Genomic DNA, 11,717 nt, shown 5'->3' on the forward strand with positions numbered 1-11,717 from the left:
AAGCTTTTAACACAACATCGGAATAAGTGGTTGAAGTACCAATCAATTTGTCAAGCTTATCATGAATATCTTGTAAATGAAGCCTAGTCACCGGAGCATCATCAGCATCTTCACTTGGAAGTCGATAAGGACTGTAATAAGTGGAATCAAACTCAAAGTCTTCACCTCCCAGAATGGGCTCAGAATCTGTTGAAGGTGATGGTGAAAGAGGTTTAGTGGTAACAAGGATGGTAATGCCAATGGTATGTGCCCCTGTATCAGATACATTAACACTTACCAAAGGGCCAGTGGTTGTGGTTGTGGTTGTTGTGGCTTGAGAAAAGATTGGTGGGGGTAGTGGAGCAGTAATAGTAGGTTGAGAAGTGATAGGTGGTGGAACGGGAGCAACTGAGATTGGTATGGAGGTTTGTTTTGGAGAAGGAGGATGAGTAGAAACATGAACCTGTATGTCAGGAGTCGGAGATCGGGGAGGAGTATTTCCTCTTGGTGAATGTTCGAGTTGAACTTCCTCTTCTTCATTTCCTTGTTGCTCTTCTTCATTGGAAACATAAGGCGTTCATGCCTTTGGACGCTTTGCCATCTGGTTGACCTTTTTGTTTTTGGGAGCCGAAGGTGCAGCTTTATCATCCTTTCGCTTTTTAGGTGATGAGGGACCTTCGGTCTCTGCTTTCTTAGTCTCCGGTTTCTTCCCTCGCTTGGCAGGTTTGTCAGCTAGCTCCAAAGCATTCTGCATCTCAGGAGTGAGTTGTCTTGCACCCGAAGGAGTCAATTTTCTGTACTCAGCCATGACTTTACTTTCCTTAGAAACACATCGGCTCATTGATTCGGGAATAGAACCGATGTAGTGGAACTTAGTAGGGTCAACAAAAATGATTTTGACCGTGTGAAAAGTACCAATAGAAGACAACAGAGCATCCGCCATGACTGGAATGTTAAAAGTCTCAATAGCTCTGCGAGTAACTAAAGTCCAGAAGCGAGCACATGAAATCTCAGAATCCCTAGATGAGGAGTTGAGACTTTGCACCAGTTGAGACCAGATGAGAGAACCATAATCCAAATTGATGTCATTGTAGAGACCATAAAGGATGGTCATGAAACATTTACTCGCACCATCAGACCCTGCAACCCTTTCTGCTAATCCCTTGTAAAGAAGTGTAAGCAGACCATTCCATTGCGGTGGTAAACAGGACTTCTTAAATCTCGTCACCGTAGTTAGAACTTCTATGTATCCCATGTCGTAGAACATTGAAAACAACTGAGTTGTTGTTATGAAATCCGGTGAGATAACAGAAACATCTGTAGGAAGCTTTAGTAGTGAACAAAAGCGGGCTTTTGATACAGATGTCCATTGATCAAAGATATCGAAATAGATCCGTTCCTTGCGTTTGTCGTAGGAAGCAGTGAAATAGACCTGTGATAGAAGAGATATGGGAACTGATTCGACTTGTGTAAGAGCAATCACCAATGGAGAATACTTGAGACACTCGACCACGTGAAGCATGTATGAATCATAAAGAAAAGGGTCCAGTTGAATGATAAGATTCTGATTAGGTTTTATCGCTAGCAATGTTGATGAAGCAGTTTGATCTTGATGAGAGGATGCTTCCACCATTGTTGTAGTGAAGAAGAAGATGAACAGTTGAATATCGCCGGTTGGTTGCAAGAGAGAGGTTAAAGAAGGTAAGGAGGTACAAAAGGTGTGAGAATACCCTTTTTATACCGTTTCCAGGAGAGAGAAAATATCCATTGTGATGATGATACGATCTCTGAAACGTCGCCTGAGAAAGCGCGATTTGACAGCTTGGTTTCCCTAGAAATACGTCAGCAGGCGTGGGATAGGAACTGTTTCAAATTCACGCGCCCAATGCAAATGCTTATCCACTTACCGTCTCATCAGTTTTGAAAAATACAAGCAACCACAAAGAAGACTCATTCGTTCGGTTCATTTGAAGCAACCGTCGCTCCTTCTTAAGAAAAGGAACCATCATCTCTGTTAGAACCGAAAGCATAAAGCTGAAAAGTGCCATCAGTACCACAAACAAGAGTTTGGAAAATCATAAAGATCTTCGTGCAAGAGTGTGCCAAAGAAAAAGAAATAAAGCAAAACATTTGTGGGATTTAAGTGATTTCTTATTGAGACATGAAACTGATGATCCCGGGCACGAATCTCTTCCTTCAAAGTCTAGAGAGACTGAGAAGTGTCTATGTGGTTTCCGGTGAAATACGATCAAATGTTTGTAAAGAAACATTGAAAGGCATCTTTTCTATTATAGGCTTTATAGGGTAGCTTACCTTCAACCGAACCTTGATACTTGAAATAAGACCGAAAGTAGGGTGAAGTACTTGTGAAACCAATGTGGTTTGTTGATCAAGTAGGTTTGAAAAAAATATATATTAAGTGACTAGAAATTAGTAAGAAATCTCCAAAAAAAATAAACTGGATCTTATACGAAGAAATGTCCTGGTGTTTGACAGTTTCATAAAGATCACGCAAAAAAAAAGAGATTTCATGAGGTAACAAGTAATAGCTTGAACATTAGAGTGTTCACCGTCAATGCATCCAAGGTGTTGGATTTTGGGTTTCACTTAGCACGTGGTAAACGAAACTAAGATCATCAACACAGAGATTATGTAACCATAAACCTCAGTGGTAATTGTTGAGAGTCTCAAGGGTTACTTTTATGAAGCGAAACTTAAATGGAGAAATGTGAGGTGGTTAAGGAACCGAAAGTACCTCTGCTATATTAGAAGGACAAAGCAGAAAACTCTTAACTCACTATGAGAAGAGTTAGGTAGCTCGTGACTTGAGTGATTTAAGCAGCCTGATTTGGAAGAAACACCAAATCGAATCATTAAGGCTTCACTCAGAGTCATGGAGGCTTCGGTCTACATGCAGCAGCATGCTTCTAGGAACACTTAACTTAGTACAAAGAGAAGAAGATTATACCTGCTCCATCATCATCTTGTTTCGCATCTGTGAACTCGAATTGATGTTTAGAATAGAGATATTAGACAAAAACAAAAAGAAACATAGAAATATTTTTGAAGCTTTTGGATTTTCTGAAAAATAATAAAAACAGAAAAGAAAATATTTTTGGATTTTTGGATTTTCTGAAAAATAATAAAAACGGAAAAGAAACTGAATGTAAACACTCGAAAGAATAAGAAAGCTTTACAAAATTATACAACCGAAACCATTCCTTAGAAAAGATGAAGCGAAATAGACCGAACGTTCGGTTCATTTCGGTTCCCAAAAATTTAAGAGCCGAAATAGACCGAGCGTTCGGTTCATTTCAGTTCCCAAAAATTTAAGAGCCGAAATAGACCGAGCGTTCGGTTCATTTCGGTTCCCAAATATTTAAGAACCGAAATAGACCGAGCGTTCGGTTCATTTCGGTTCCCGAAAATTCAGGAGCCAAAATAGACCGAGCAAACGCTCTATTTCGCTTGTTCAATTTTAGTGAGTAGAAGAAGGTTTCGGTGCTGAATCGGCTTCCATCATTCCCAAGACTTGGAGTATCTTGTTAAAGCTTGCTTCTGGTAAGGCCTTAGTGAAGATGTCAGCCAGTTGATCTGAGGACCGAACGACGTGAATTTCAACATTTCCATCTTCAACGTGGTCCTTGATGAAGTGATATTTCAGTGCGATATGCTTTGTCTTTGAGTGTTGCACTGGATTGTGACATATTCGTATTGCACTTTCAGAGTCACAGTATAGAGGGATTTTCTTCATGCTCAAGCCATAATCTCTAAGTTGGCTTTGTATCCATATGACCTGTGATGTGCAGGACGCTGCAACAATGTACTCAGCTTCGGCTATGGAGAGGGACACACAAGTTTGTTTCTTTGACTGCCAGCTGACAAGTTTGCCATCAAGGAACTGGCACCCGCCGGTTGTGGTTTTTCGATCCAATCCACATCCACCAAGATCAGCGTCAGAGAAAGCTTGAACAAAGAAGCCAATTTTTGCAGGATACCAAAGCCATAATCTCTAAGTTGGCTTTGTATCCATATGACCTGTGGTTTCCCGTGAAATATGATCAAATGTTTGTAAAGAAACATTGAAAGGCATCTTTTCAATTATAGGCTTTACAGGGTAGCTTACCTTCAACCAAACCTTGATACTTGAAATAAGACCAAAAGTAGGGTGGAGTACTTGTGAAACCGATGTGGTTTGTTGAACAAGTAGGTTTGAAAAAAAATATATTAAGTGACTAGAAATTAGTAAGAAATCTCCAAAAAACATAAATTGGATCTTATAGGAAGAAACGTCCTGGTGTTTGACAGTTTCATAAAGATCACGCAAAAAGAAAAAGAGATTTCATGAGGTAACAAGTAATAGCTTGAACATTAGAGTGTTCACCGTCAATGCATCCAAGGTGTTGCATTTTGGGTTTCACTTAGCATGTGGTAAACGAAACTAAGATCATCAACACAGAGATTGTGTAACCATAAACCTCAGTGGTAATTGCTGAGAGTCTCAAGGGTTACTTTTATGAAGCGAAACTTAAATGGAGAAATGTGAGGTGGTTAAGGAATCGAAAGTACCTCTGCTATATTATAAGGACAAAGCAGAAAACTCTTAACTCACTATGAGAAGAGTTAGGTAGCTCGTGACTTGAGTGATTTAAACAGCCTGATTTGGAAGAAACGATTGGTGTTTATCGAATCATTAAGGCTTCACTCAGAGTCATGGAGGCTTCGGTCTACATGCAGCAGCATGCTTCTAGGGACACTTAACTTAGTACAAAGAGAAGAAGATTGTACCTGCTCCATCATCATCTTGTTTCGCATCTGTGAACTCGAATTGATGTTTAGAATAGAGATATTAGACAAAAACAAAAAGAAACTTAGAAATATTTTTGAAGCTTTTGGATTTTCTGAAAAATAATAAAAATAGAAAAGAAACTGAATGTAAACACTCGAAAGAATAAGAAAGCTTTACAAAATTATACAACCGAAACCATTCCTTAGAAAAGATGAAGCGAAATAGACCGAGCTTTCGGTTCATTTCGGTTCCCAAAAATTTAAGAGCCGAAATAGACCGAGCGTTCGGTTCATTTCGGTTCCCAAAAATTTAAGAGCCAAAATAGACCGAGCGTTCGGTTCATTTCGGTTCCCAAAAAATTAAGAGCCGAAATAGACCTAGCGTTCAGTGCATTTCGGTTCCCAAAAATTTAAGAACCGAAATAGACCGAGCGTTCGGTTCATTTCGGTTCCCGAAAATTCAGGAGCCAAAATAGACCGAGCAAACGCTCTATTTCGCTTATTCAATTTTAGTGAGTAGAAGAAGGTTTCGGTGCTGACTCGGCTTCCATCATTCCCAAGCCTTGGAGTATCTTGTTAAAGCTTGCTTCTGGTAAGGCCTTAGTGAAGATGTCATCCAGTTGATCTGAGGACCGAACGAAGTGAATTTCAACATTTCCATCTTCAACGTGGTCCTTGATGAAGTGATATCTCAATGCGATATGCTTTGTCGTGGAGTGTTGCACTGGATTGTGACATATTCTTATTGCACTTTCAGAGTCACAGTATAGAGGGATTTTCTTCATGCTCAAGCCATAATCTCTAAGTTAGCTTTGTATCCATATGACCTGTGATGTGCAGGACGCTGCAACAATGTACTCGGCTTCGGCTGGGGAGAGGGACACACAAGTTTGTTTCTTTGACTGCCAGCTGACAAGTTTGCCATCAAGGAACTGGCACCCGCCGGTTGTGCTTTTCCGATCCAATCCACATCCACCAAGATCAGCGTCAGAGAAAGGTTGAACAAAGAAGCCAGATTTTGCAGGATACCAAAGACCGAGAGACGAGGTTCGGTTTAAATACCGGAAGATATTTTTCACTGCAATCATGTGTGGTTCTCTTGGATTAGCTTGAAACCTGGCACAGTAACAGACAAAAAACGTTATGTCTGGCCTACTAGCCGTTAGATACATTAGTGACCCTATCATTTGACGGTAAAGATTCATATCAACAGCCGGTTTCTCAAGAGATAGAGTCAACTTCGTGCCAAATGCCATTGGAACCTTTACTTTCGAATCTCCCGTCATGCCGAACTTCGTTAACAATGTCTTTGTGTACGCTTCCTGATTGATGAAGATGCCTTCTGGTCCCTGTCTTATATTTAATCCAAGGAAAAAGTTAATTGGACCCATTGCGCTCATTTCAAATTTAGTCTCCATCAACTTCCTGAATTCAGCTGTTAAGCTAGGATTCGTGGAGCCGAAGATGATGTCATCGACGTAAATTTGAACGATCATTAAATGTTCGCCCTCTTTCTTGCGAAAGAAGGTTGGGTCAACCGAACCTTGCTTGAATTTTGACATTTTGAGAAACCGAGTTAGAGTTTCATACCAGGCTCTCGGTGCTTGCTTTAATCCATAGACCGCTTTATCCAAAATGTGGCAATAATCAGGATACTTCTCGTTCACAAATCCAGGTGGTTGGTCAACGTATACCGTTTCTTCTGGTTCTCCATTCAAGAAAGCACATTTTACATCCATTTGGAAAACTTCGAAGTTTTTATGTGCAGCATATGCCAAGAAGATTCTTACAGATTCCAACCTTGATACTAGAGCGAAGGTCTCTTCATAGTCTATTCCTTCTTCCTCGCAATACCCTTTCACCACCAGCCTCGCTTTGTTGCGAATGACATTACACTCTTTATCTAACTTATTTCTAAATACCCACTTTAAGCCGACTACAGATGCATCCTTTGGTGTGGGAATCAGTCTCCAAACACGATTTCGTTCAAACTCATGGAGTTCGTCTTGCATAGCTTGCACCCAATCAGAGTGATCAAGAGCAGCATTTACTGTCTTCGGTTCTACTTTAGAGACAAACGAATTAAACATGCAAAATTCTACTTGAGAGAATAAAGCAGTTTGCTTCGCTTTCATTTGAGAGCGTGTGAGAACACCCTCAGATGATTCACCAATGATCTGAGTTTTAGGATGATCCTTTGTCCATTTAATGAGAGGAGGGAAATTTGGATCATAGGAAGGATTCATCTCAGCATTGACCTCTTCTTCCAGTTCTGACTGATCTCCTTCGTCATTTGCATTGCCTTCGTCATTTGCATTGCCTTCGTCATTTGCATTTTCGTTCTCCCCCTCAAATGGCGAACCGAATCCTGTGTCAGATTCAGTGCTCTCCCCTTCAGATGGATCTTCATGGGCTGGGTTATTTGATGGATTCTCCCCCTGGAAAGGCATGTCATTTGGTTTTGGTGTAGACGAACCCACCCCCTGGAGTATTGAGCTTTCTTTTGGAGGGTCATCAGTAGCTGGATGTTTACAGAATTCATTAGCTTCGCTTTGATTCTGCTTCTCGGTTGGCTGATGAGGCTCGTTTTCCATTACTTTAGCAGCTTCATCGATGATTATCTTCAAGTTATCGATTTTGTTATCTGCTGCTTTCGCTTCTGAGTTGATCGCCTTTTCTGGTTCATCAAAAAGTAGCATGTACTCATCAAACAGGTTAGCAATAGGAACCGAGACTTGACCAGATTTTGGAAAGATTTCCTCCGTTGGACTTTCTGTTGTTCGTATTTTCTTCATATAATTTTCGTCAAAAGTGACATAATAGGTTTCCTCAATCTTCTTTGAGCGTTTATTTAGAACCCTATATGCTTTTGAAGTAAGCGAATAACCAAGAAAGATTCCTTCGTCTGCCTTGACATCAAATTTGTTTCGGTTCGCTTTGGAATTGAAAATAAAGCATCGGGAACCGAACAAGTGGAAAAACTTCACATTGGGCTGACGATTATTCAAAATCTCGTATGGAGTGATGGAGAATCGTTTGTTTAGGAAGGATCGGTTCTGAGTGTAACATGCAACAGCAATTGCATCCGCCCAGAAATATAGAGGAAGAGAGGCGAAGCTCAGTATGGTTGTTGTTGGACTGCTGGAACTGTTTTGGCTGATTTTGGTTTTGGTAATTCCCTTGACGGTTGTTGTTGTTGTTGTTGAAATTCCCATTGTTGTTGTAGTTCCTGCCTTGGTTGTAGTTCCGATTGAATGATCGTGGATTATTTTGGAATTGACCATAGCCGTGCACTTGATTGATTTCCTCTTGACTTCTCATGCACTCATCTGCAATGTGTCCTGAATCTCCACAGCTTACACATATCTTCTGTCCCTGCGAAAAAAACACACCTTTCTCTTTGCCTAGACTAGAGAGTAGTAAGTCAAATTTTTTATTTAAAGAATTAATATCAGATTTGACTTCATTTTTCTAGTTTTTGTCTAGTCCAACTGAAGCAGCAGATGAAACTGGGTTGTCCCGTTTCTTAGCTGAGTAATTGGTTTTTGAACCATGACTCAACTTCTCCAAGAATCGCCAAGCGTCTTCACTATCTTGCATCATGATAGTGCCGCCAGACGAGGCATTAATCATAGTTTGATTGGCAGTGTCGACTCCATCATAAAAGAAACGTACAAGTTGCCAATGGGGAAATTCATGATGGGGACATGAGCGCAACAATTCCTTAAGGCGTTCAAATGCATCATGAAATTCTTCATTGGGTTTTTGTGCAAAATCTTGTATCGCTTTTCTTATTTCCGTTGTTTTACTAGCAGGGTAAAACTCTTGCAAAAATTTAGTTTTTAATTGCTCCCAAGTAGTAATACTTGATGGGTTTTGAGCATTCTAACACTCCTATGGTGTACATGCAACCCTAGAAACCTTGGATCTATGTTTGACTAAGATACATGCAAATAATTATTTCTCCAAGGTTCTTATCCTAACTAGCATGGCATGGGATACTTGAATCAAATAAAACTAGTAGAATTACTTACCTTGTAGTAGTAGTTGATTGCTTGGAGTTTGAGAGCCTAGCACCAATAATGTGGATGCCTCAAATGGAAGTCACAAATCACCACAAACTTGGAAACTTGAGAGAATAGTCACAAACTTCTTGAAATCGGCCCTCTTGGTTTACACACATAAACTAGTGCAATTTCAAGAACCAAAGCCTCCTTTATATAGTGTGGTGGATTAGGGTTACATCTATGTAAACCCTAATACCCATGTCTTTTCATTTCCATGAGATCCATGGGTTAAAGCTCCATGGAGTATCCATGGACTTTCCATGCAAGCCTAGCCCATTCCAAATAAGCATTAGCCCACACTATATAAATAAAAGAGCCCATATTTAATTAGTCTTACTTTTGATCTCTAAATTAATTATAGATCAATACTAATTAAATAATATGATTTTATATTAATATATTAGGACATATAATATATTAATAAATCATAACTTATACTATTCTCAAACGATTATCCATAAATTGTTCGGGTGAATTGCAACCCAAATGGACCATGCCGGGTCGGGTCAAGTACATACCAAATATAGTTATGGACTTAGACACTATATCCAACAATACTATGGGGGGCAAGAGAAGTGAACCAATACTTAGCTTTTTCTTTTAAAGTGAACGGAAATAAATGAAGTCTAAAGGAATCTCTATTAGTTCCTCGCGGAGTATTCACGTTAGCAATTGCAAGGAACTCATAGAGGTGATTGTATGGATCATCAGTTTTATGGCCTCTAAAGACGGGTAAGACACTAATTAGTTGTGGCCTTACTTCCACATGATGCTCGTTTCCTTCCGCGAAGAGTATAGGTGAAGCATCATCATACTCTCCCGGCTGAAAATGAGACGCCACAGATTGTCTATTAGGTTGCGGAAAGTAAAGATGAGGGAATTGGTTACCTTCGTTGTAGTATCCTCCATTTGCATTGTTGAATCCACCATTTGGATTCCTTCGGTATTGATTCCCAAAGCCTTGATTTCCGAACCCATCGTTGTAGTCATTGTTGCCACCATTGGGAAAATTCTGGTTGTTCCAGTTATTGTTGTAGTTCCCGTTTCCACCCCGATTGCCTTGATTCCGCCTATTACCACCGTTGTGGTTCTGATTCCAACCAAGTCCATTGTCACTTCCATCATCAAAATCCCAGTCATCCTCGTTACCACCATTACCACCATTACCAAATTGAGGACCGACATTTCTAGGATTTTGGTTCTGATTTCTGACATTACCACCGTTGTGGTTTCCTACATTGCCTCCCATATTTTGTGCCCAATTTCCTCCATTTCCACCATTTTGGCCACGGTTGTTTCTATTCGGTTGTGGTTGTACTGGTTGGATGATTGGTGCACCGGCATTGTTGTTATTCCCATTGTTTCCATTGTTGTTGTTTGGGAATTGAGGAGCTGGTCGTGGAACTAGTGGTGGAGGATTGTTGGCTGCATCCCCATGCCCCTCGACCACATCTTCCACGACAACGTTATCTACACTCATAGTGTTGATGTTCCTTCTGGCAACCCGATTTGAGCTAGCTGTTCGTTCGATTTCAGGATCAAGTGCAAGCGGTGAAGAGCGTCCGCTATGTCTTGTATGCATGCACTGGTGTGCCTGCACAACACAAATAAAACAAACGTGAACTGCAAATGAGAATTGAAAATGAAAGTAAAAAAACTATAACTACTTAAACACAATAGCTCAAGCGCACAATCTCCCCGGCAACGGCGCCAAATTTTGATCGAGGTCGTTGTCTCAATCAAAAAATAAACCAACTAACCTAAGTAGATAGGGTAAGTCGGGTCGAATCCACAAGGAGTTCGTGGTTAAACTTTGTGTCAAAGTAATCAATAAAAAGAAAAGTATTACTAGCAATTGTCACGAAAAAGATTAAAGCAAAGACCGAACAAATGCTTGAAAATTTATTAATTAAAAATGAAAATCTCAATGAGAAAATTAGAGTACTTCCGGTTCAGTTATGGACAATTTAGATTCACACACTTTCTTTCCTAGAATCCTAATTCAATTACTTAGATGCAATTGGGTTTATTATCCTGTAACACATAGTTTTGGGCACACAATATGTTCATTCAATTATTTGTCTTACTCCCTATGTCTAAATGGATTAGGAACAATTAGTTAACTAACAATAATGTGTCTTCCAACTACCTATTACCATATTAAGATTCAATATCATAAGTTGGAATAATATATGTTGATTCAGTCACTTGTCTTTATTCCTAAACTAATTGAACTTGGAACAAATGATGAATTTACCATAGACTATCTTAATTATGACATCAAACAATTCATACAACCCAATTTCATTTATCATTACCAAAGATCATCACATGAAGCATAAAATAACAATTGAAATTAACTAAAATCAAGTAATAATCAAGTGTGTTCATCAAAAAGTCATAAACATCCCCGGAAGTAACCCTAATGATTTAGTCTTCCATTGAGTTCATAAAAACACTAACTTGGATGAAATAAATGAAATACATAATAGAACTCATAATCAAACTTAGAATCATCAAACAAATGTAGCGTAATGATTATCAAAGTACGAAACAAATAAACCTTGGGAGGAAGTAATCGTTTCTGAAAATTACTAGAATTGATGAGAATCACCGGTTGAATGATCTTCAAATGTTGCTTGATGATGAATTAAATCGAATCGTGCCTTGAATCCGGATTGAAATGGAATGGACTTGTGTTTCCAAATGTTTCCAAGGGTTTTAGAAGCCTCAAAAACGCAGGAAAAACTCTGAGAATCACAGGTGGTACCCCTAAAAACGAATGCATAAGTCCATATTTATATTATTTGACAGAAAAGAGTGAAATCGGGCGATATGGGACGTTGAACGTCCTAGGAGACGTCTTAGACGTCGTGTATAACG

General features: G+C 39.5%; 1 non-coding gene across 1 annotated transcript; it reads left to right on the top strand.

Annotated features, from left to right (window-relative positions):
- Positions 1–8,458: 8,458 nt before the first annotated feature.
- LOC145128040 (small nucleolar RNA R71) lies at positions 8,459–8,565 on the top strand. Its single transcript, XR_013716642.1, has one exon. It is a non-coding gene; the product is annotated as a small nucleolar RNA R71 (small nucleolar RNA).
- Positions 8,566–11,717: the final 3,152 nt, after the last annotated feature.

Source organism: Lactuca virosa, chromosome 7, assembly GCF_052849685.1.
Source record: "Lactuca virosa cultivar CGN04683 chromosome 7, Lactuca_virosa_CGN04683_v6, whole genome shotgun sequence".
NCBI lineage: Eukaryota > Viridiplantae > Streptophyta > Magnoliopsida > Asterales > Asteraceae > Lactuca > Lactuca virosa.